The 21,992-nt window shown below is 46.1% G+C and overlaps 1 protein-coding gene across 2 annotated transcripts in view; it reads right to left on the bottom strand.

Moving 5' to 3' along the window:
- The window catches only part of HELZ2 (helicase with zinc finger 2), a 77,779-nt gene extending 57,559 nt beyond the window's left edge, over nt 1-20,220 (bottom strand). For both annotated transcript variants that reach the window (XM_039326938.1, XM_039326939.1), the window contains exon 1: nt 20,079-20,220. The gene's annotated coding sequence lies outside the window, so the exon portion shown is untranslated. The remainder of the gene's footprint in view (nt 1-20,078) is intronic.
- Between the last annotated feature and the right edge of the window lie 1,772 nt (nt 20,221-21,992).

Genomic DNA, 21,992 nt, shown 5'->3' with positions numbered 1-21,992 from the left:
TTTAATTCTATTATCTAACCTACTTACCCCCCCCCAACCCACCCCTCACTTCCCAGAGCAGAATACAGGGTTATTAATAACAAAATAAACAAAATCAACATAACTTTAAAAATATTATATAATAAACAAATTCACACTTAACCCTTAACTCCCCTTAAACTTTAACATCATGACAGTATAAACCAGTGGTTCTCAACCTTTTTAATGCCGCGACCCCCAACCGGTCGTAAGTCGAGGACTACTCAACTGGTGCAGCACCGTTTTTATGACAATAAAGGTTATCTATCTATCTATCTATCTATCTATCTATCTATCTATCTATCTATCTATCATTCTATCTACCTACCTACCTACCTATTGGTGGGATTCAGCCGATTCGCACCACTTCGGCAGAACCGCTAGCTAATTTTTTGTTGCCCAGGCCCAGAATGGACTTCTGGAAGCGGCATCCACACAGAGAACCGGTTGTTCACATATTTGAATCCCACCACTGATTCTATCTATCTATCTATCTATCTATTTATCTATCTATCTATAATAGTAGTAGTAAAGTTGGAAGGGACCTTGGAGGTCATCTAGTCCAACCCACTGCTCGGGCAGGAAACCCTACACCATTTCGGACAAATGGCTGTCCAGTCTCTTCTTAAAAACTTCCATTCTGGGAGTTGAAGTCCTCATGCCTTAAAATTGTCACGTTTGGGAAACACTGGAGTAGAGTAGAGTAGAGTAGAGTAGAGTAGAGTAGAGTAGAGTAGAGTAGAGTAGAATAGAAGCTGGAAAGGGACCTTGGAGGTCTTCCAGTCCAGCCCCCTGCTCAAACAGGAGAAACTATACCGTCTCAGATAAGTGACTGTCTAGTTTCTTCTTAAAAACCGCATGTGATGGAGCGACCATGATTTCTGGAGGCCAGCTATTCTACTGGTTAATTGTCCTCACTGTAAGGAAGTTTCTCCTCAATTCCAGATTGCTTCTCTCCTTGATCAGTTTCCAACCCTTGTTTCTCGTCCTTCCCTCTGGCGCTTTGGAGAATAACGTGACCCCCCTCTGCCTTGTGGCAGCCCCTCAGATACTGGAACACTGCTATCATGTCTCCCCTATTTCTTCTTTTCTTTAGACAAGCCAAACCCAAGTCCTGCAGCCGTTCTTCGAATATTTTAGTCTCCAGGCCCTGGATCATCTTTTAGTTGCTCTTCTCTAGAATTTTTTCCCAAACTCTCAACATCTTTTTTGTGATAATGGTGACCAAAATTGGCTGCAGTATCCCAGGTGTGGCCTCACTAGGCTTTTATAAAGCGGTAATAATGCTTCGAACTTCTGGTTTGCCAACGCAGCCAAAGCAGACGCTGGGTGGCGAGCTCCGTCTTCCACGTCCGATTTTGCATCGCTGGGGGACCCTGGAAAGGGCCAAAAGTTGCCCTGTAAAGGCGACGAGCAAGGAGGGGACCCCCGCTTGATTGCGGGAGGACAGAAGCCCTTCCGCTCAATCCGGGGCAGCCCTCCAAACTGGCGGACAAAAGACCGGCCATAGAAATATAGCCTGTCACTAAGTTGCAGACAAACTTACCACCAGGCACTTATAAAGCAGCGCGGATGAGACTGGGTGAGATCTGAACCTCTCTTCAACCCTAACTATTTTTTCCATCTGTATAAGCTGCCCAAAGTATTTCCCCCCCCCTGTGGAGAGAGGGAAGGGAAATTCCACCCCACCTTCTAAAAACAGTGGTGACTGACTATCCAGGGGAGTTTAAAATGCTGAAAGAATCACCTGATTCTAACTGGATTTTTATCTTTCTAAAATTTGAGGACTAAAAGATTTCTTATTCTTATTGAAGATTTGGGTTCTTACTTACAAAAAAGAAGTAAAATTGGAAAAAGGGTTTATAAAAATTTTGGACTTAAAAAAAAAATCTTAAACTGTATGGGCGACATCTTGTGGCTAAACCTGATATTACAACTTGTTATTGCCTAAAGGAGACTTGGCTTGAAACCCAGAATATAGATAGGACGTTTGCAACCTTGGCAGATATCATCTGTGAAAAGCCCAGCTGTGTTCTATACTCAGTGACAGAATTATTTTCATTTTCTGATTGTAAAGCTTTTAATTTAATACATCATTAAGAGAACATGGATAAAGATCAGGAACAGATTCTCTTTATGTTGAAAGCAATTTATGAAACTATTCTGACAACTACTGATGAAATAAGAAGCTACAGAAAAGAACAAGATGTCAGCCTAGATATACGAACCCAAACTTTGATTACAACTAAAGAATCAACTACACAGAATATAATAGAAGAAGTGAAACAATCAAATACTATGATGGAAGTTTCAACTGACCAACAAACACAATTAACGGAAAACCCGCAAAAGGGATTGACAACACTGAAAATGGAAAAGACTTTCTATATAAACCAGAAGAAACCTGAGGATCAAGAACGGATCGAAGGGAAGATAAACATTTCAGCACAACTACATTGAGATGGAAAAACAGAGAGACAATTTGTTAGTTCTTCCAAAAAAATGGCGACTGGATGGCTTTTTTTATCTCAAATAATATATATAATAACAGAGGGAGATCTATTTGATGATTTAAATGCACGGATATGGAAGGTAAGTTGGCAAAGAAAGAAAGCTAGAATAAGGCTGAAGAAAATTGGGGTTTTGACTTATTAGTGAGAATTAAAATTGAATATACTCAAATAGACAAGATGTGTATGTTGAATACTAGATTTTGTCATGAACTGAGATAAAGAAAACTTTGGTCATTTAAAACTTGGAAGTATAAATATTAAAAGTTAAATTTGAATATTGGTTTGTTTATAAAGGTTGAATGTAAAAGTAATTACGAGATATATAAGCTAAAAATCATTGATAAATGTAATAAACATGTTTTTACTTAGCTGATATAATAAGAACTGTACTAGCTTAAATATGAGATATCAGACATTAAGAGAAAAAGAGAGGAAGTATTTGATGTTGAAACAAGAAAAAGTTTGGTTACTAAATTTAAGACATTTGGAAATTAATAGAAAATAAGAATGTTAGATTGTATTATTAACTGATGTAAGATGGTGAGAAATAAAATATATTCAAATAGATGTATCCTGAATATTAGACTTTGTGATGAATTGTGATAAAGGGAACTTCGTTACTTAAAACTTGGAAATTATAAATATTAAATGTTAAATTTAAATATTAATGGGAAACTAAAAATTGGGAAAAAATTAATTAGGACATTGATTGTCAATAAAGACTGAATGTTAAAATAATCTGGATATGTATAAGCTAAAAATTATCGATAACTGTAAGAATGTTATTTTTATTTAATTGATATAATAAGAATTGTATTGCTTTAAACATGAGACAGTAAATACTAAGGGGAAAAGAGAGGAAATATTTAATGTGGTAGTTTGAGACTGGTGCTAAAAGATACTTGCATGTCATTGAATTATCGATTAACTCAGCCGCCACGTTGCTTTTTAAATACTTAAATGTAAAATTAGAAAATCAATAAAACATTTTTTTAAAAAAATACTTTGTGTGATCTTGATTCTATGAATCGGTATAGAAGTCTAAGGGCTATTGCTATTTGTTTAGCGACTGTTCAAACAGCACTGAAAAAAAAAGGGACTTCCGGCCAGTTTTCACACTTACGACTGTTGCAGCATCCCCCTGGTCATGTGATAAAAAACCAGACGCTTGGCAACTGACTCATATTTACAACGGTGCCAGTGTCTCTGGGTCACATGACCCCATTTTGCAATCTTCCGACAAGCCAAGCCAATGGGGGAAGCCGGATTCACTTAACAACCGAGTTACTGATTTAACAACTGCAGTGATACACCTAACAGCCAGACAGGTCGTAAAATGGAGCAAAACTCATTTGACCGTTTCGCTTAGCAACAGGAAATTGGGGCTCAATTGTGGTCCTAAGTCCAGGACTACCTATACCAGGGGTAGGTGTGGCTGCCAGTGTCCAAGGCTCTTCATACAATGAAACCCATAGGTCAGGGGTAGGCAACCTTGGCTCTTTTATGACTCATGGACTTCAACTCCCAGAATTCCTCAGCCAGCCACGCTGAGGGGGAAAGGGAGAGGTTTCCAAGCTGAGCCATGCTGGCTCAGGAATTCTGGGAGTTGAAGTCCATGAGTCATAAAAGAGCTAAGGTTGCCTATTTCTCCCCTAGTCCATTGTTTCTCCACCTCAGCATCTTTAAGATGTGTGGACTCAACTCCCAGAATTCCTGAGCCAGCCATGCTGAGGGGAAAGGGAGAGGTTTCCAAGCTGAGCCAGGCTGGCTCAGGAATTCTGGGAGTTGAAGTCCACCAGGCATGAGGGGGCCATAGTTCCCCATGCTGGCTCAGGAATTCTGGGAGTTGAAGTGCATGAGTCATGAGGGGGCCAAGTTTGAAGACCCCTGGTTTAAATATTTAAATATGTTTTCCTCACGATCACGTGATCAAAATTCAGGCATTTGGGCAGGGCTAGGCAACCTTGGCTTTTATGACTCGTGGACTTCAACTCCCAGAATTCCTCAGCCAGCCACGCTGAGGGAAAAGGGAGAGGTTTCCATGCTGAGCCATGCTGGCTCAGGAATTCTGGGAGTTGAAGTCCACGAGTCATAAAAGAGCCAAGGCTGCCTACCCCTGACCTATACAGATAAAAAAATACACCCCAAGTCACAAATTGCAGCTTTCGAGACACACCAGCTGGGTTCACAAACACACACCACCACCCGTTGAATCCCATTATAGCATAACCAATTAAACATTGGCAGTTTGCCAGCCATACTGGGGACTCCAGCTGGGGACAACGGTTGGTGTAATCACATATAATCTGGAGAGCACCAAAAGTCGGAAAGCTTTTCTTCAGAGGAAAACAAAATCGAAAGAAAGGGTCAAATTCTCTTGAGGTTTCCTGGAGAATCAAAACATCATGACTCAGACCAATCTGGGGAGCAGCCCAAACATGAACCAACATTTCAAACGTTTTGAAATCTGAGTAAGACGGGAATTTCTTTCCAGCTGGGCGAAGAATAACAGAATAACAGAGTTGGAAGGCACCTTGGGGGTCATCTAGTCGAGCCCTCTGCTAAAGCAGGAGACCCTATGCCATTCCAGATAAATGGTTGTCCAGTCCTTTCTTAAAAACCTCAGAATTTCTAAAGGCAAGCTGTTGCACTGGTTAATTGTTCTAACTGTCAGGAAATTTCTCCTTAATTCCAGGTTGCTTTTTCTCTCCCTGATTAGTTTCCATCCGTTCCTTCTTGTTCAGCCTTCGGGTGCTTTGGAGAATAGGTTGCCCCCCCCTTCTTTGGTTGCCACCCCCCTTTAGATATTGGAAGACTGCTATTAGATAGATAGATAGATAGATAGATAGATAGATAGATAGATAGATAGACAGAGAGAGAGACAGAGACAGACAGACAGACAGCTAGAGAGAGAGACAGAGAGAGAGAGACAGAGACAGACAGACAGACAGATAGATAGACAGACAGCTAGAGAGAGAGAGACAGAGATAGAAACAGACAGACAGACAGATAGATATAGATAGATAGACAGCTAGAGAGAGAGAGACAGACAGACAGACAGATAGATAGATGTAGAGATAGACAGATAGATAGCTAGATAGAGAGACAGAGATAGATAGATAGATAGATAGATAGATAGATAGATAGATAGATAGATAGATAGATAGATGTAGAGATAGACAGATAGCTTGCTAGCTAGAGAGACAGACAGAGATAGGTAGGTAGGTAGGTAGGTAGGTAGGTAGGTAGGTAGATAGATAGATAGATAGATAGATAGATAGATAGATAGATAGATAGATAGATAGATGCGGACGGACGGATAGGCAGACAGACAGAGACGATAAATAGATGATGCTAGATAGCTAGACAGATAGACAAACAGATAAACAGAAATAACAGAATAAGAGAACTCGAAAGGACCTTGGAGGTCATCTATTCCAACCCCCTGCTCAGGCAGGAAACCCTACACCAGTGGTTCTCAACCTGTGGGTCGGGACCCCATTTGGGGTCGAGCGACCATTTCACGGAGGTCGCCAACCAACGCAGTCCGCCATTTTTCCCCCCTTTTCCTTAGCTGTGCTACTCCCTTTTATTCTGTTGGCTTTTGAAAGCCAATAGAATAGACTCCCTTGAATAGACTCTAATTCTATTGGCTTTCAAAAGCCAGTAGGAATTGTCCGGGCTGTCTCTGCCCTGCTGAGCCCGCCAAAAGTCCCATTCTGCAAACGGTGCTGCACCAGCTGAGTAGTCCTCGACTTACGACCGGTTGAGTAGTCCTCGACTTACGACCGGTTGGGGATCGCAGCAGTAAAAAGGTTGAGAACCACTGCCCTACACCATTTCAGACAAATGGCTGTCCAGTCTCTTCTTAAAAACTTCCAGTGTTGGAGTATTCACCGCTTCTGGTGGCAGGTTGTTCCACTGGTTAATCGTTCTCACTATCAGGAAGTTTCTCCTTAGTTCTAGGTTGCTTCTCTCCTTGATTGTTTTCCATCAGTTGCTTCTTGTCCTGCCTTCAGACGCTTTGGAGAAGAGATCAACCCTGCCCCCCCTCTTCTTTGTGGCTTCACTAAGGAGTCACTTCACAGGATTTTGTCAGGGCAACTTGACAAAATGCAGCTTTTGAGAAACAAAGAGCGTTCTGCTATGTTAGCTGAAGAATTAGGTATAGTGAAGATGAAAGATTAAAACTCGGAAGTGGTAAATTGAAGTCCTCCTGCGGGCATGAAAGCCGGCTGGGTGACTTTGGGGCAATTTCCCGTCACGGGATTGTGACCATGGCGGAAAAGAGGAAAGAGTATTTTAGATGCTTGCAGCCTTGAACTGGACAAAGTAAAGTTCAGAACAGGCATCTAATACAGGCAGTCTTTGGCTTACAACCGTTCGTTTAGTGACTGTTTGAAGTTACAAAAAGGGACTTATGTTTTTCACACTTGTGACCGTTGCAGCATCCCCAGGGTCATGTTGGGCAACTGAGTCATATTTATAACGGTTGCAGTGTCCCGGGGTTATGTGATCCCTTTCTGTGACCTTCTGACAAGCAAAGTAATAATAATAATAATAATAATACCACCACCACCAATGGCTAAGAGCAGGAAAATTGAAGAAAGAGACCGAGGGACTAATTTTGGCTGCACAAGACCAAGCCTTAAGGACAAATGCATACAAAGTCAAAATTGAGAAGACAGCAACAGACAGTAAGTGCCGCCTATGCAAAGAAGCGGAAGAAACAGTGGACCACCTGGTAAGCTGCTGCAAGAAGACTGCACAGACTGACTACAAGCAGCAGCATGACAAAGTAGCAACAATGGTGCATTGGAAGATCTGCAAAAAATATCATTTGCCTGTAAGCAAAAACTTGTGGGATCATAAAATAGAGAAAGTGATAGAAAATGATAAAATTAAACTGCTCTGGGACTTCAGAATTCAAACAGACAAGCACCTGCAACATAACACCCCAGACTTAACAATTGCCGATAAGAAAGACAAAAAAGTCTGGATAGTGGACGTGGCAGTGCCTGGAGACAGCAGAATAGAAGAGAAAGAACTGGAGAAGGTAACAAAATACAAAGACCTATCTGAGGGGCTGCCACAAGGCAGAGGGGGCCAGGTTATTCCAAAGGGAAGGATGAGAAACAAGGGTTGGAAACTGACCAAAGAGAGGAGCAACCTGGAATTAAGGAGAAACTTCCTGACAGTGAGGACAATCAACCAGTGAAACAGCTTGCCACCAGAAATCGTGGGCGCTCCATCACTTGAGGTTTTTAAGAAGATACTGGACAATCACCTATCTGAAATGGTGTAGGTTCTCCTGCTTGAGCAGTGGGCTGGACTAGAAGACCTCCAAGGTCCCTTCCAGTTCTGCTCTACTCTATTCTATTCTACAATCTATTCTATTCTGCAATCTATTCTACTCTACTCTATATACTCTACTGTATTCTATTCAAGAAACAGTGTTATTGAGTCATCTTGAGCCACCAGAAATCCTGCCACCGGCTTGTTACTCATCCCAACTTCTAAGTTAACCTTGTTTTGATCTTTGTTCCCTACACTAAGCCCTGGAAGGGGACTTTGCGCAACAGTTTAAGCTTAAAGGAAGGTTGACAGTGTGCAAATACCATGGATGAACCTTGAAAGGATAAAGATAACTGGACTTTGCAAATGTGGTCAGCCAATCGCTGGAGATTTGTAAGGATTCCTGATTTTTGTTGATTCAACGGAAGCCATCCCCAAATTCGTTACCTCACACATACTGAAAACCCCCCCACTGCACAAAGGTGAAAAGTAAATAGAAATCAAGCTTTACGCAACAGCACAAAAGACCAGCAGAAACTTGCAGAGATCCAGGAAGGGATTTTGTGATGACAACACTTGGAACCTCATTCTTCTTTCTTGGAATTGGATCCACTTAATGCAAAGATAAGTAAGTCTTGACTTACGACCACAATTGAGCTCAAAATTTCTGTTAAGTGAGTTTTGCTCTTTTTTATGACCTTTCTTGTCATGGTTATTAAGTGAATAACTGCAGTTGTGAAGTTAGTAACAGGGTTCAAAGTGAACCTGGGTTCCTCATAGACTTTGCTTGTCAGACCGTTGCAAAAGCTGATCACATGACCCCGGGACACTGCAACTGTCATAAATATGAGACAGTTGCCCAGCGTCTGATTTTTGATCACCTGACCCTGCAACAGTCATAAGTGTGAAAAACAGTCATAAATCACCTTTTTCAGGGCCATTATAACTTTGAACTAAATGAACGGAAAAAGTCAAGGACTTCCTATAAGAGTCTTTTTAAAAACTAACTAGTAACTAGACTCAACCCATTAAACTGCCAAAGAAAACCTTCAACTTTCAAACAATTAAAATAATTAATTAGTGGAACAATAACTTGCCTCCAGAAATGATCAATGCTCCAACCTTGGAGATTTTAAAGAAGGAGACTTGACAGGCACTTGTCTGAAATGGTATAGTCCAGGGTCTCCTGCTTGAGTAGGGGCTGGACTAGATGACCTCCAAGATCCCTTCCAACCCTGTCATTCTGCTATTCTGATCTTTAAAGACTCTGCATTCAGGTCGTTATAATGCACAATTACATATTTTTTTAAAAAATGACACAACTAAAGTGGATTGATGGAGGAATAGGTGGATGGAGGATGGATGGATAAATTGATGGATGGATGAAGAATGGATGCAGATAGATAGATGATAAATTGATGGATAGATAGATGATAAGTGGATGGATAGATAGTTAGATAGATAGATGAATAGATGGTTGGATGGATGAATAGATGGTTGGATGGATGAACGATATACGTAGAGATAGATAGATAGATAGATAGATAGATAGATAGATAGATAGATAGATAGATAGATAGGCAGGCAGGCAGGCAGGCAGGCAGGCAGGCAGGCAGGCAGGCAGGCAGATAGATAATAGATGGATGGATGAATAGATGGTTGGATGGATGAAGGATATATGACAGAGAGGGGAGGGGGCAGGCAGGCAGGCAGATGATAACATAGATCCGTGGTGGCAAACCTGTGGCATTCAGAGCCCTCTCTGTGGGCACATGAGCCGTTGCCCAGTCCTAGGCCTTCAGCTGGGTTTTATAAAACCTTTTCGCTTTAGGCCTTGGCCGCCACGTGCAAAAAAATAAAGGTTCAATCAATCAATTTCAACTTCTTATGGGAAAAAAAAAATCTCGCAAAGTTGGAATTGATTGATTGAACCTTTTAGTCCCACCCAGTCTGCCTTTACCACTGCAACCACGCGCACCCAATGGGCCACACCCACCCAATGGGCCACGCCCACCTGGCACCTGACGATACATAAGTGGGTTTTGGGTTGCAGTTTGGGCATTCGGTCTCTAAAAGATTCGTCATCATGACATAGATGGATGGATGGATGGATGGATGGATGGATGGATGGATGGATGGATGGACAGACAGATAGTTTTAACTTTTCTGCCACGCCCAACTCTTGGCAACTTTATAGGCAAGTGCTTTCCATACTACCTCCCAGTTTCTTTCAGTTATTGGATATTCATCTATGTATCAGCTTAAATGGTATCAAGTCAGTGTGTGTGTGTGTATGTGTGTGTGTGTGTGTGTGTACACATATCCTGTATATCCATATACACGTACATATTAGCATAATCTTCATTTACACAAATCCCCGTGTTTCCCTTTTTCTATGTGGCTGCCTTATCCCAGGACTGTATTTGGATTTTCATGGAAGGAAGCGTTCCCCAGGGTTTCACTGACCAAGCTGTTTTTGTTACCCCCTATATTCTAAAAACTGATTGCATAATGTCTGCCAAGCTAAAATAACAATCCCTTACAGATACTAAATATTTAAGCCAGGAGTAGGCAACCTTGGCTTTTATGACTCATGGACTTCAACTCCCAGAATTCCTGAGCCAGCCATGGTGGCTCAGGAATTCTGGGAGTTGAAGTCCACAAGTCATGAAGGGGCCAAAGTTTCCTTCATGCTGGCTCAGGAATTCTGGGAGTTGAAGTCCACGAGTCATGAAGGGGCCAAAGTTTCCTTCATGCTGGCTCAGGAATTCTGGGAATTGAAGTCCACGAATCATGAAGGGGCCAAAGTTTCCTTCATGCTGGCTCAGGAATTCTGGGAGCTGAAGTCCACAAGTCATGAAGGGGCCAAAGTTTCCCTCATGCTGGCTCAGGAATTCTGGGAGTTGAAGTCCACGAGTCATGAAGGGGCCAAAGTTTCCTTCATGCTGGATCAGGAATTCTGGGAGTTGAAGTCCACGAGTCATGAAGGGGCCAAAGTTTCCCTCATGCTGGCTCAGGAATTCTGGGAGTTGAAGTCCACGAGTCATGAAGGGGCAGTTTCCCTCATGCTGGCTCAGGAATTCTGGGAGTTGAAGTCCACAAGTCATGAAGGGGCCAAAGTTTCCCTCATGCTGGCTCAGGAATTCTGGGAGTTGAAGTCCACGAGTCATGAAGGGGCCAAAGTTTCCCTCATGCTGGCTCAGGAATTCTGAGAGTTGAAGTCCACAAGTCATAAAAGAGCCAAGGTTGCCTACCACTGATTTATGGGAAGGGGATCTTTTGACCTTTCCTACAAAGCGCCACCCAAACAAGCAGGTGATTTCAGAAAAAACAATATGTTTTAGAATAGAATGAAACCAATGCTAGAAAGAAATCGGAGTTAATAACACCTTTTCCAACTACTGTACATGAAGTCCTATACTTACAAGCACAATTTCTGAAAGTTAGTAGCACGGCAATTAAGTGAATCGGATGTCCCCGTTGACTTTGCTGTCAGAAGGCTGCAAGAGGGGAATCACAGGACCCTGGGACCTGAAAGATCAGGTTAGGGCAGTGTTTCTCAACCTTGACAATTTTAAGGTATGTGGACTTCAACTCCCAGAATTCCACAGCCAGCAATGCTGGCTGTGGAATTCTGGGAGTTGAAGTCCACATGCCTTAAAATTGTCAAGATTGAGAAACACTGGGTTAGGGACACAGAACATAGAACACAGGGCTGAAAGGGACCGTGGAGGTCCTCTAGTCCAACCCCCTGCTCAAGCAGGAGACCCTATCCTATACCATTTCAGACAAATGGCTGTCCAGTCTCTTCTTAAAAGCCTCCAGTGATGGAGCCCCCACAACTTCTGAAGACAAGCTTTCCCACTGATTAATTGTTAGGAAGTTTCTCCTTAATTCCAGGTTGCTTCTCTCCTTGTTAAGTTTCCATCCATTGTTTTTTGTCCTGCCTTCTGGTGCTTTGGAAAATAAGTTGATCCCCCTCCTCTTTGGGGAAGCCCCTCAAATACTGGAACGCTACTATCATGTCCCCCCTATTTCTTCTTTTCTCTAGACTAGCAACCGTTCTTCACATCTTAGCCTCCAGTCCCCTAATCATCTTTGTTGCTCTTCTCTGCACTCTTTCTAGAGCAGTGGTTCTCAACCTGTGGGTCGGGTCCCCATTTGGGGTCGAACGACCATTTCACGGGGGTCGCCAAACAACGCAGTCCGCCATTTTTTCCCCCCTTTTCCTTAGCTGTGCTACTCCCTCTTATTCTATTGGCTTTTGAAAGCCAGTAGAATAGACTCTCTTGAACAGAGTCTAATTCTATTGGCTTTCAAAAGCCAATAGGAATTGTCCAGGCTGTCTCTGCCCTGCCGAGCCCGCCAAAAGTCCCATTCTGCAAACGGTGCTGCACCAGTTGAGTAGTCCTCGACTTACGACCGGTTGGGGGTCGCGGCATTAAAAAGGTTGAGAACCACTCTTCTAGAGTCTCTACATTTTTTTTTAAATTGTGGTCAACATAACTGGACTCAGTACAGATCTTTTTTGGAGTAAATCTAACAATGTGGTCATTAAGAGTCAACAAAGACTTTATGGTACAATCAGTTCCCTGTTTGAAACCATTTGGTCAATTCCACTGGCCTTGCAGCTATAAGATCTCCAAGGCAGCTTAGACCCGACTGAGGGCTGCAGGGAAAATTGATTCTGTCAAGTTGATATGCGGAGATAATAAGGCCAAAGTCTGCTGTTAGAAGGATCCCAGAGATTTGCAAAAGGAAATATTTTTCTTTTGGGGGGGGGGTCTAGCATTCACAAACTGCACCCTCCCCTTGATTGAAGAGAAATGTTTCCTTTCTCGTTTTATTGCCTCAGTGTCCCGTGGGGTCTAGTGCTTAAGGCACCAAAGTAGAAAGACAGACTGTGAGTTCTAGTCCTGTCTTAGGCATGAAAGCCATCTGGGTGACTTTGGGCCAATCACCAGGAGACAGTGAGTTCTAGTCCCGCCCTAGGCATGAAAGCCGACTGGGTGACTTTGGGCCAATCACTAGGAGACGGTGAGTTCTAGTCCCGCCCTAGGCATGAAAGCCGACTGGGTGACTTTAAGCCAATCACCAGGAGACGGTGAGTTCTAGTGCCGCCCTAGGCATGAAAGCCGACTGGGTGACTTTGGGCCAATCACTAGGAGACGGTGAGTTCTATTCCTCCCTTAGGAATGAGAGCTGACTGGGTGACTTTGAGCGAGTCCTTCTCTCATCCCAACCCACCTCAGAGGGTTGTCGTTGAGGGAAAATAGGAGCGGAAAGGTCTGTTGGATATTTGCCACCTTGAACTATTTGTAAAAATAATAAAAGCAGGACATAAACAAATAAACCAGGTGCAAAAAAGTAAACTGAGCTGACTTGCTTATAATTTGGTCATCCCATTACAAAAAAAGACGTTGAGAGTCTGGAAAAAGTGCAAAGAAGAGCAACTAGGATGATTAAAGGCCTGGAAACTAAAACATACAAAGAACAGTTGCAGGATTTGGGTTTGGCTAGTCTAGAGAAAAGAAGGACTGGGGGGGGGGGAGGAAGACATGATAGCAGTATTCCGGTATTTGAGGGGGGTCAACTTACGTTCCAAAGCACCCGAAGGCAAGACAAAAAACAACAGATGGAAACTAACCAAGGAGAGAAGCAACCTGGAACTAAGGACAAATTTCCTGACAGTTGGAACAATTGATCAGTGGAACCACCTGCCTCCAGAAGCGGTGGGTGCTCCAACATCGGAGGCTTTTAAGATGACTGGGTCACCATTTAGGTCTCTGGTTTCAGCACCCGGGTTGGACTACAAGATCTCCAAGGCCCCCTTCCAGCTCTGTTCTGTAAGAAGAGAATAACTGGAGATCCTTTACTTACGCCAGTGGTTCTCAACCTTTCTAATGCCACGACCCCATAATACAGTTCCCCATGTTGTGGTGACCCCCAACCACTTATATATCACCGGGTGCCAGGGGCGTGGCCAAAGAAAAGGGGGAAAAAATGGCGGACAGCCTTGTTTGGCGACCCCCGTGAAATGGTCGTTCGACCCCAAATGGGGTCCCGACCCACAGGTTGAGAACCACTGACCTACGCATATGTATGCAAGCGCATCCACGAACACCAACCAGCAGTCAGAAAACACGATCACAAATTCCTTAATTTCACAACACGTTGGCAGACAGCCAAAAACAAAAAAGGCTAATATAGTCCTTGGCTATATAAACAGAGGCAGGGAATCAAAACCACATGAAGTGTTAGTAACTGGGAAATGATGAGCTCCTAGCTCAGTGGTGGCGAACCTATGGCACGCGTGCCAGAGACGGCACTCGGAGCCCTCTCTGTGGGCACACAGAGAGGTGTTGCCCCAGCCTCGCCTCCCCCCATGACCCCCTCCTCACCAGCAGCCCCCCTGGAGGAGAGTCGCCCCCCCCCCCGAGCATGGCCCACACGGAGTAGGGCAACCAAGAACACGGCAGCCAGGCAGTGTAGACAAGACTCTGCCGTCATGCCCCATCGTGCACAGTTGATGCTGTGGGGTGCGGGCAGAAGGCGTGGCCGCCATGGCGCTGCTGGGCGATCTGCAGCGGGCCCTGGAGGTGGTGAGTGGCCCTGTGGGCAGGTGGGATGGGGGCGGGGCAGGGGGTGGAGCGGGGGCGGGGCCAGTTTTTGGGCACTCGGTCTCTAAAAGGTTCACCACCACTGTCCTAGACTTAGCCAAGGTCCAAAACTTCTAGAGAATTGAAGGAAGCTTGGCACTTCAGACAAATCAGCCCTCAGCAAGCACATGAACCTCTACATGGCATTCAAAAAGAGACAAATCAGAAAGCTGAAAAGGAAACAGAAAGACCCAAACACTTCCTCACCAGCCACCAGTTAGAACGATTAACCAGTGGAACCACCTGCCTCCAGAAGCGGTGAATGCGCCAACACTGGAAGTCTTTAAGAAGAGACTGCACAGCCATTTGTCCAAAATGGTATAGGGCAGTGGTTCTCAACCTTTTTAATGCCGCGACCCCCCAACCGGTCGTAAGTCGAGGACTACTCAACCGGTCGTAAGTCGAGGACTACTCAACTGGTGCAGCACCGTTTGCAGAATGGGACTTTTGTCGGGCTCAGCAGGGCAGAGACAGCCTGGACAATTCCTATTGGCTTTCGAAAGCCAATAGAATTAGACTCTATTCAAGAGAGTCTATTCTATTGGCTTTCAAAAGCCAATAGAATAAAAGGGAGTAGCACAGCTAAGGAAAAGGGGGGGGGGGAATGGCGGACTGCGTTGTTTGGCGACCCCCGTGAAATGGTCGTTCGACCCCAAATGGGGTCCCAAACCACAGGTTGAGAACCACTGGTATAGGGTTTCCTGCCTGAGCAGGGGGTTGGACTAGATGACCTCCAAGGTCCCTTCCAACTATTCTATTCTATTCTATTCTATTCCATTCCATTCCATTCTATTTTCCAAGGCGCCTGAAGGCAGACGAGAAGCAATAGATAGAAACTAACCAAGGAGAGAAGCAAGTTAGAACTGAGGAGAAACTTCCTGACAGTGAGAACAATTATCCCTTGGAACAACCTGCCTCCAGAAGCGGTGAATGCTCCAACACTGGAAGTTTTTAAGAAGAGACTGGACAGCCATTTGTCCGAAATGGTGTAGGGCTTCCTCCCTGAGCAGAGGGTTGGACTCGATGACCTCCAAGGTCCCTTCCAAGTTTCTTCTTCTTCTTCTTCTTCTTCTTCTTATTATTATTATTATTATTATTATTATTATTACTACTACTACTACTACTACTACTACTACTACTATTACTACTACTATAGAGATTAAGTCCAATAGCAACATTAGGCCAACCAACAAGGAGAAAAAGACACACCAATCAAGGAACTACCAACTCAGAGAAACAAAGAATAAACCACAGTCTAATTACGGAACCAAGATCCATTTCCACCAATACAGATAGGACAAGCCATTTGTCTATAAACAGAGAGCGATCCTCACTCCCATCTAGCACTGATGATGTTACCTAGTTGGGTACTGAAATGTCTGCAAGAAAACAAGCAAGCTCAGAGGGCACCCACGACCTCACAGTCCTCCTCCACTACACCTCCTCCTCTCCGCAAACCCCATTCCCTTCTAGTACTAATGATGCTACCTAGTTTGGTAAAGAAATGTTAGCAAGAAAACAACCAAGCTCAGAGAGCACCAAAGGCCCTGTAGTCCTTGGGTATGTCTAGTTCAGGGGTAGGCAACCTTGGCTCTTTTATGACTCATGGACGTCTATGCTATGCTGGCTCAGGAATTCTGGGAGTTGAAGTCCACGAGTCATAAAAGAGCCAAGGGTGCCTACCCCGGGCACTAGTTTAATGAAGAGAAGGACGAGGGGGGTCATCATAGCAGTCTTCCAATATCTCAGGGGTTGTCCCAAAGAAGAGGGAGTCAAGCTATTCTCCAAGGCACCTGAAGGCAGGACAAGAAGCAACGGGTGGAAACTAATCAAGGAGAGAAACAACCTGGAAGTAAAGATAAATTTCTTGACAGTGAGAAGAACAATTAACCAGTGGAACTACTTGCCTCCAGAAGTTGTGGGTGCTCCATCACTGGAGGCTGGACAACAGTTTGTCTGAAATGGTATAGGGTTTCCTGCCTGAGCAGGGGGTTGGACTAGAACCCCTGCTCCGTGGACCGGCACAGTCCGCAACATTCCAGCAAGTGGGCCACACAAATAAACAAAGCTCCTTCTCCTCAGGATGCAGGCAGTATTCAAAACCACACACGCCCTGGTCCACGGAAGAATCTTTCTGCATGGCACCAGTCCCTGGTGCCCAAAAGGTTGGGGACCTCTGGACTAGAAGACCTTCAAGGTCCCTTCCAACTGTTATTTTATCCTATCCTATCCTATCCTATCCTACTCCATTCCATTCCATTCCATGATTCTATTCTATTCTGTTCCATGATTCTATTCTATTCTATTCTATTCTATTCTATTCTATTCTATTCTATTCCATTCCATTCCATGATTCTATTCAATTCTATTGTATTCTATTCTGTTCCATGATTCTATTCTATTCCATGATTCTATTCTATTCTATTCTATTCCATTCCATGATTCTATTCTATTCTATTCTATTCTATTCTATTCTGTTCCATGATTCTATTCTATTCTATTCCATGATTCTATTTTATTCTATTCCATTCCATTCCATGATTCTATTCTATTCTATTCTATTCCATTCCATTCCATGATTCTATTCTATTCTATTCTGTTCCATGATTCTATTCTATTCTATTCTATTCTGTTCCATGATTCTATTCTATTCTATTCCATGATTCTATTTTATTCTATTCCATTCCATGATTCTATTCTATTCTATTCTATTCTATTCCATGATTCTATTCTATTCTATTCTATTCTATTCTATTCTACTACATTCCTTTCCATTCCATTCCATGATTCTATTCTATTCTATTGTATTCCATTCCATTCCATGATTCTATTCTATTCTATTCTGTTCCATGATTCTATTCTATTCTATTCTATTCTATTCTATTCTATTCTGTTCCATGATTCTATTCTATTCTATTCTATTCTGTTCCATGATTCTATTCTATTCTATTCTATTCTGTTCCATGATTCTATTCTATTCTATTCTATTCCATGATTCTATTTTATTCTATTCCATTCCATTCCATGATTCTATTCTATTCTATTCCATGATTCTATTCTATTCTATTCTATTCTACTCCATTCCATTCCTTTCATTCCATTCCATGATTCTATTCTATTCTATTCTATTCCATGATTCTATTCTATTCTATTCCATTCCATTCCATGATTCTATTCTATTCTATTCCATTCCATTCCATGATTCTATTCTATTCTATTCTGTTCCATGATTCTATTCTATTCTATTCCATGATTCTATTTTATTCTATTCCATTCCATTCCATGATTCTATTCTATTCTATTCTATTCTATTCCATGATTCTATTCTATTCTATTCTACTCCATTCCATTCCTTTCCATTCCATTCCATGATTCTATTCTATTCTATTCTATTCTATTCTATTCTATTCTATTCTATTCTATTCTATTCTATTCTAACATTTCAGACAAATTGGCTGTCCAGACTTTTCTTAAAAATCTCCAGTGATGGAGTGCCCACAACTTCTGGAGGCAAGCTGTTTCAACATCTTTTTTTTTTTTTTTACATCGTGGCAACTAAAACTGGATGCAGTATTCCAAATATGGGCTTACCAAGGCCTTATAAAGTGATATTAAAACTTCACACGATTCTATCTGTCTGTTAAAGCAGCCTAGGACTGTGTTGGCTTTTTTGGCAGCTGCCGCACACGGCTGGCTCCTATTGATTGTTCAGCAGGACCCCAAGATCCCTCTCACAGTTGTGCTATTGAGCCAGGTGCCTATATTAATACCACCTATATTACAGTTGCTATGGGCAAAACCACGGGAAGACCCACCTTCTCATGTTCACTGCTCAGACTGTGCTGGCGCACTGCACTAAATCCTGGCTTGTGGAAGGGGAAAGAAACTAGCTTGTTGAAGAAACTACAATTGGCTGGGCTTGCATGCTGCAAGTCCCAGAATGGTTTAGCAGCCCAAAGCTTAAGCCCCAGTCCTTATCTCTCAGCTTGATTGTTTGCTTTACCAAGAGGAAATGCGTAATTTAAATGCTCTTCTTCCCACATAAACAGCCTTGAAGTCTTCAGGGGATGAGATTAAATTTCAGAAGGACAGATGGGCAGGCTGAAAATTTACAGCCCCAAACCAGGAACACAGAGAAGACTGGGAGAGAAAGCAGGAAGTCTGGCCTAATGGTCAAAGCAGCAGGCTAGAAAGCCAGAGACTCTGAGTTCAAGTCCTACTTTAGCCACGAAAGCTGACTGGGTGGCTCTGAGCCAATCACTAGGAGACAGTGGGTTCTAGTCTTGCCTGAGGCATGAAAGCTGACTGGGTGACTTTGGGTCAGTCCCTTTCTCTCAGCCCACCCCACAGGGTTGTTGTTATAGGGAAAATAGAAAGAGGGAGGTGCATTGGATATATTCACTTAACACAATAAAGGCAGGAGACAAACAAAGAAAAAACAAAGTCCCTGCCTTGGGCGGGGGTGGACTAGAAGACCTCCAAGGTCCCTTCCAGCCTAGGATTCTACAATTCTTCACATGTCCCGGAGATTATCCCACTTTTTGGGGTGTCCCGCTTCAACCCAACCTAACTAGACATGTCTCCCCCCCCCAAAAAAAAAGTCGCCGCCAGCCCAAACTGCACCCTGACTTCCATGGGGATGGAAATTCCACAGGTGTGGCCATCCCGGCGCGGCTGCTGCCCCAGGTTGGCCGGGAGAAATAGGACTTGTAGTCCGACCCGAGGGGGAAGCAGCAGCAGCATGGGCTAGGTCGCTAGGAGTTTGCACCGAGGCTTCCAGCTGGTAGGAAAAAAAAGACGCGTCTTTCGGGGTGCCAGAAGCGCGCCGTGCGCATCTTCCTAGGGACACCCCCAAAGTGGGCGAACCTCCCCCCCCCCAAAGGAGGACATTTCAGCCCCAAATTGAAAAAAAAAACTCCGCGGGGGGGAGGGGGAGCTGCGTTCCCCCCCTCTCTCCCCTTGCCCCCCCCCAGCAAAGATGCTTTTCTTTTCTTTCCTGTCCGATCCAAAACCAAGCGCCCCTTTTCAAAACACCCCCACCCCGCCATCACCGTCGTGTCTCCCTCCTTCCTGGCCCTGCCAGCTGGGGCGGATGGGAATTGTAGTTCTCCCCCCCCCCAGGGCAGCAGGGCGGCGGCGATCGGCCGGATCCCAGAGATGCCTCCCACCCATTCCCCCCCCCCCATCATCCCCATCCCCCCACCCTCACCCCAAGCATCCTGAATGCCTCGCTTCCTTTAGCTCCTCTGGGGGTCTGGGGGGGTCCCTCTGCTGCCCCCTCCCCAAAGAAAGACCAACCCCCCCCCCCGAGGGGCATCCTCAGCAGCCGATGCCACCCCCCCTCCCCGATGGCCCAATCCGGCCACGTGGGCGAGGAGGGGGCCAGATCGGTGTCCTCCCCCACCCTCTCTTCCTCTTCCACGACCCCCCCCCCACATCGCCCCTTCCCTTCCTTTCCCCGAGCCGGCCGGGCGCCTCTTCGCAACTTTCCCGGGGCGAAGCGAAGCGGAGCGGAGGGAAGCGAAGAGAAGCGAAGCGGAGGCGGCTCCTGCCTTCTTCCCGGGCGGGAGACCCCGGCGGCGGCTCTGCTTACCCGGCGGGGCTCCGGAGCGATGCGCCGGCGGAGGGATGGAGAGCCTGCTCGGTCTGCCGGCGACTGGTGGCAGCGCTGTCCGCCGCCGCTCTTTTTGAGGGCGGCTCCAGTTTCGTTTTCGGGGCCTGGGCGCGCGGCTTGCTCGGAAATTACATCAGGCGCGGCTCCAGCCCGGGAGGAGGAGGAGGAGCGGGAGGGGCGGCCGGCCAGCTGTGCCCGCCCCCTGCTTCGCCCGGCCGGCCCCGCCGCGCCCCCGCCGCCGGCAGCCCCGCTGGGACCCCCCGAGGACCCCCCCCTCCACGGGGCTCCGAAGGGATGCGCCAGATAGGAAAGGAGAGGGAGGGAGGAAGGAGGAGAGGAACCGGGGGGGGGGTTAGTCTGTTGCCCCCCCCTCTTGGCCCAGCGCGTGCTGGAGGAAGGAATAGACGCGGGAGACTGCCCCCCCCGCCTGGCCCAGACGGAACCACGGCGCCCCCACCTCTAGCATCCCCCCCCGTGCCCCCCCCCAAAGATTTTCCACAGGACTCCAAAGTGGTGCATAAGGATCAGGAGGAAGGGGAGCAGAGGGGGCAGTCTGTTGCCTCCCCCCCCCGGGGGTCCAAAGGGGTGTGCGAGGAAGGAAAGGAGCGGGAGGAGGGGGGGCAGAGGAGGCAGTATGTTCCGCCCCCCCACCCCGCTTGGCCCAGATGGACTTGCGGCGCCCCCACCTCTAGCATCCTCCCCCCCAAGATTCCCCCCGGGGGTTCCGAAGGGGTGCGGGAGGAAGGAATAGAAGGGGGAGACTGCCCCCCCGCTTGGCCCAGACGGAACCATGGCGCCCCCACCTCTAGCATCCCCCCTGTGCCCCCCCAAAGATGAAGGGGTGCACAAGGATCAGGAGGAGGGGGAGCAGAGGGGGCAGTCTGTTGCCCCCCCCTCGCTTGGCCCAGATGGATCCGCAGCGCCCCCACCTCTAGCTTCCCCCCTGTGCCCCCCCCAAAGATTTCCCAAAGGAGTACACAAGGAAGGAAGGAAAGGAGCCGGAGGGGGGGCAGAAGAGGCAGTATGTTCCCCTCCCCCCTCCTGCTTGGCCCAGATGACCGGGGCACCCCTACTTCCAGCATCCCCTCCTGTGCCCCCCCCTCAAGATTTCCCGCAGGGGTCTGAAGTGGTGCACCAGGATCAGGAGGAGGGGCAGCAGAGGGGGGCACTCTGTTGCTCCCCCTCTCTTGGGCCAGCCGGACCCACAGCATCTCTCCCCCCCCTCCGCCACCGCCACCAGCAGCCCCAGTGGGAACCCCAAAGCTTCTTCCTGGGGGTCCAAAGTGATGGGCGAAGAAGGAACACCTAGAGCAGTGGCTCTCAACCTTTTTAATGCCGCGACCCCCAACCGGTCGTAAGTCGAGGACTACTCAGCTGATGCAGCACCGTTTGCAGAATGGGACTTTTGGCGGGCTCAGCAGGGCAGAGACAGCCTGGACAATTCCTATTGGCTTTTGAAAGCCAATAGAATGAGACTCTATTCAAGAGAGTCTATCTACTGGCTTTCAAAAGCCAATAGAATAAAAGGGAGTAGCACAGCTAAGGAAAAGAGGGGGGAAAAGATGGCGGACTGCGTTGTTTGGCGACCCCCGTGAAATGGTCGTTCGACCCCAAATGGGGTCCCGACCCACAGGTTGAGAACCACTGACCTAGAGGAAGAAGAGGGAAGGCCAGCCAGCTGTCCCCCCCCCCCCTCTTCATTTGGCCCAGCCAGCCCCTGGCCCCTCCATCCCCCCTGTGCCCCCTCCCCCAAAAGGAGGAGGAGTTGCGGGAAAGGGCATCCAGCTGTGTCCCCCCCCCTTTGACCAGCCAAACCTGGGACACCCTCCCTGACTCCTCCAGCATCTCCCCTGCTCTACTCACCTGCCCCCCAGGTGTTGAGTGTTGAGCAAG

Source organism: Crotalus tigris, unplaced genomic scaffold, assembly GCF_016545835.1.
Source record: "Crotalus tigris isolate CLP2741 ecotype Arizona unplaced genomic scaffold, ASM1654583v1 scf7180000024347.1601321, whole genome shotgun sequence".
Classification (NCBI taxonomy): domain Eukaryota; kingdom Metazoa; phylum Chordata; class Lepidosauria; order Squamata; family Viperidae; genus Crotalus; species Crotalus tigris.
This window is presented reverse-complemented; position numbering and strand designations above follow the sequence as displayed.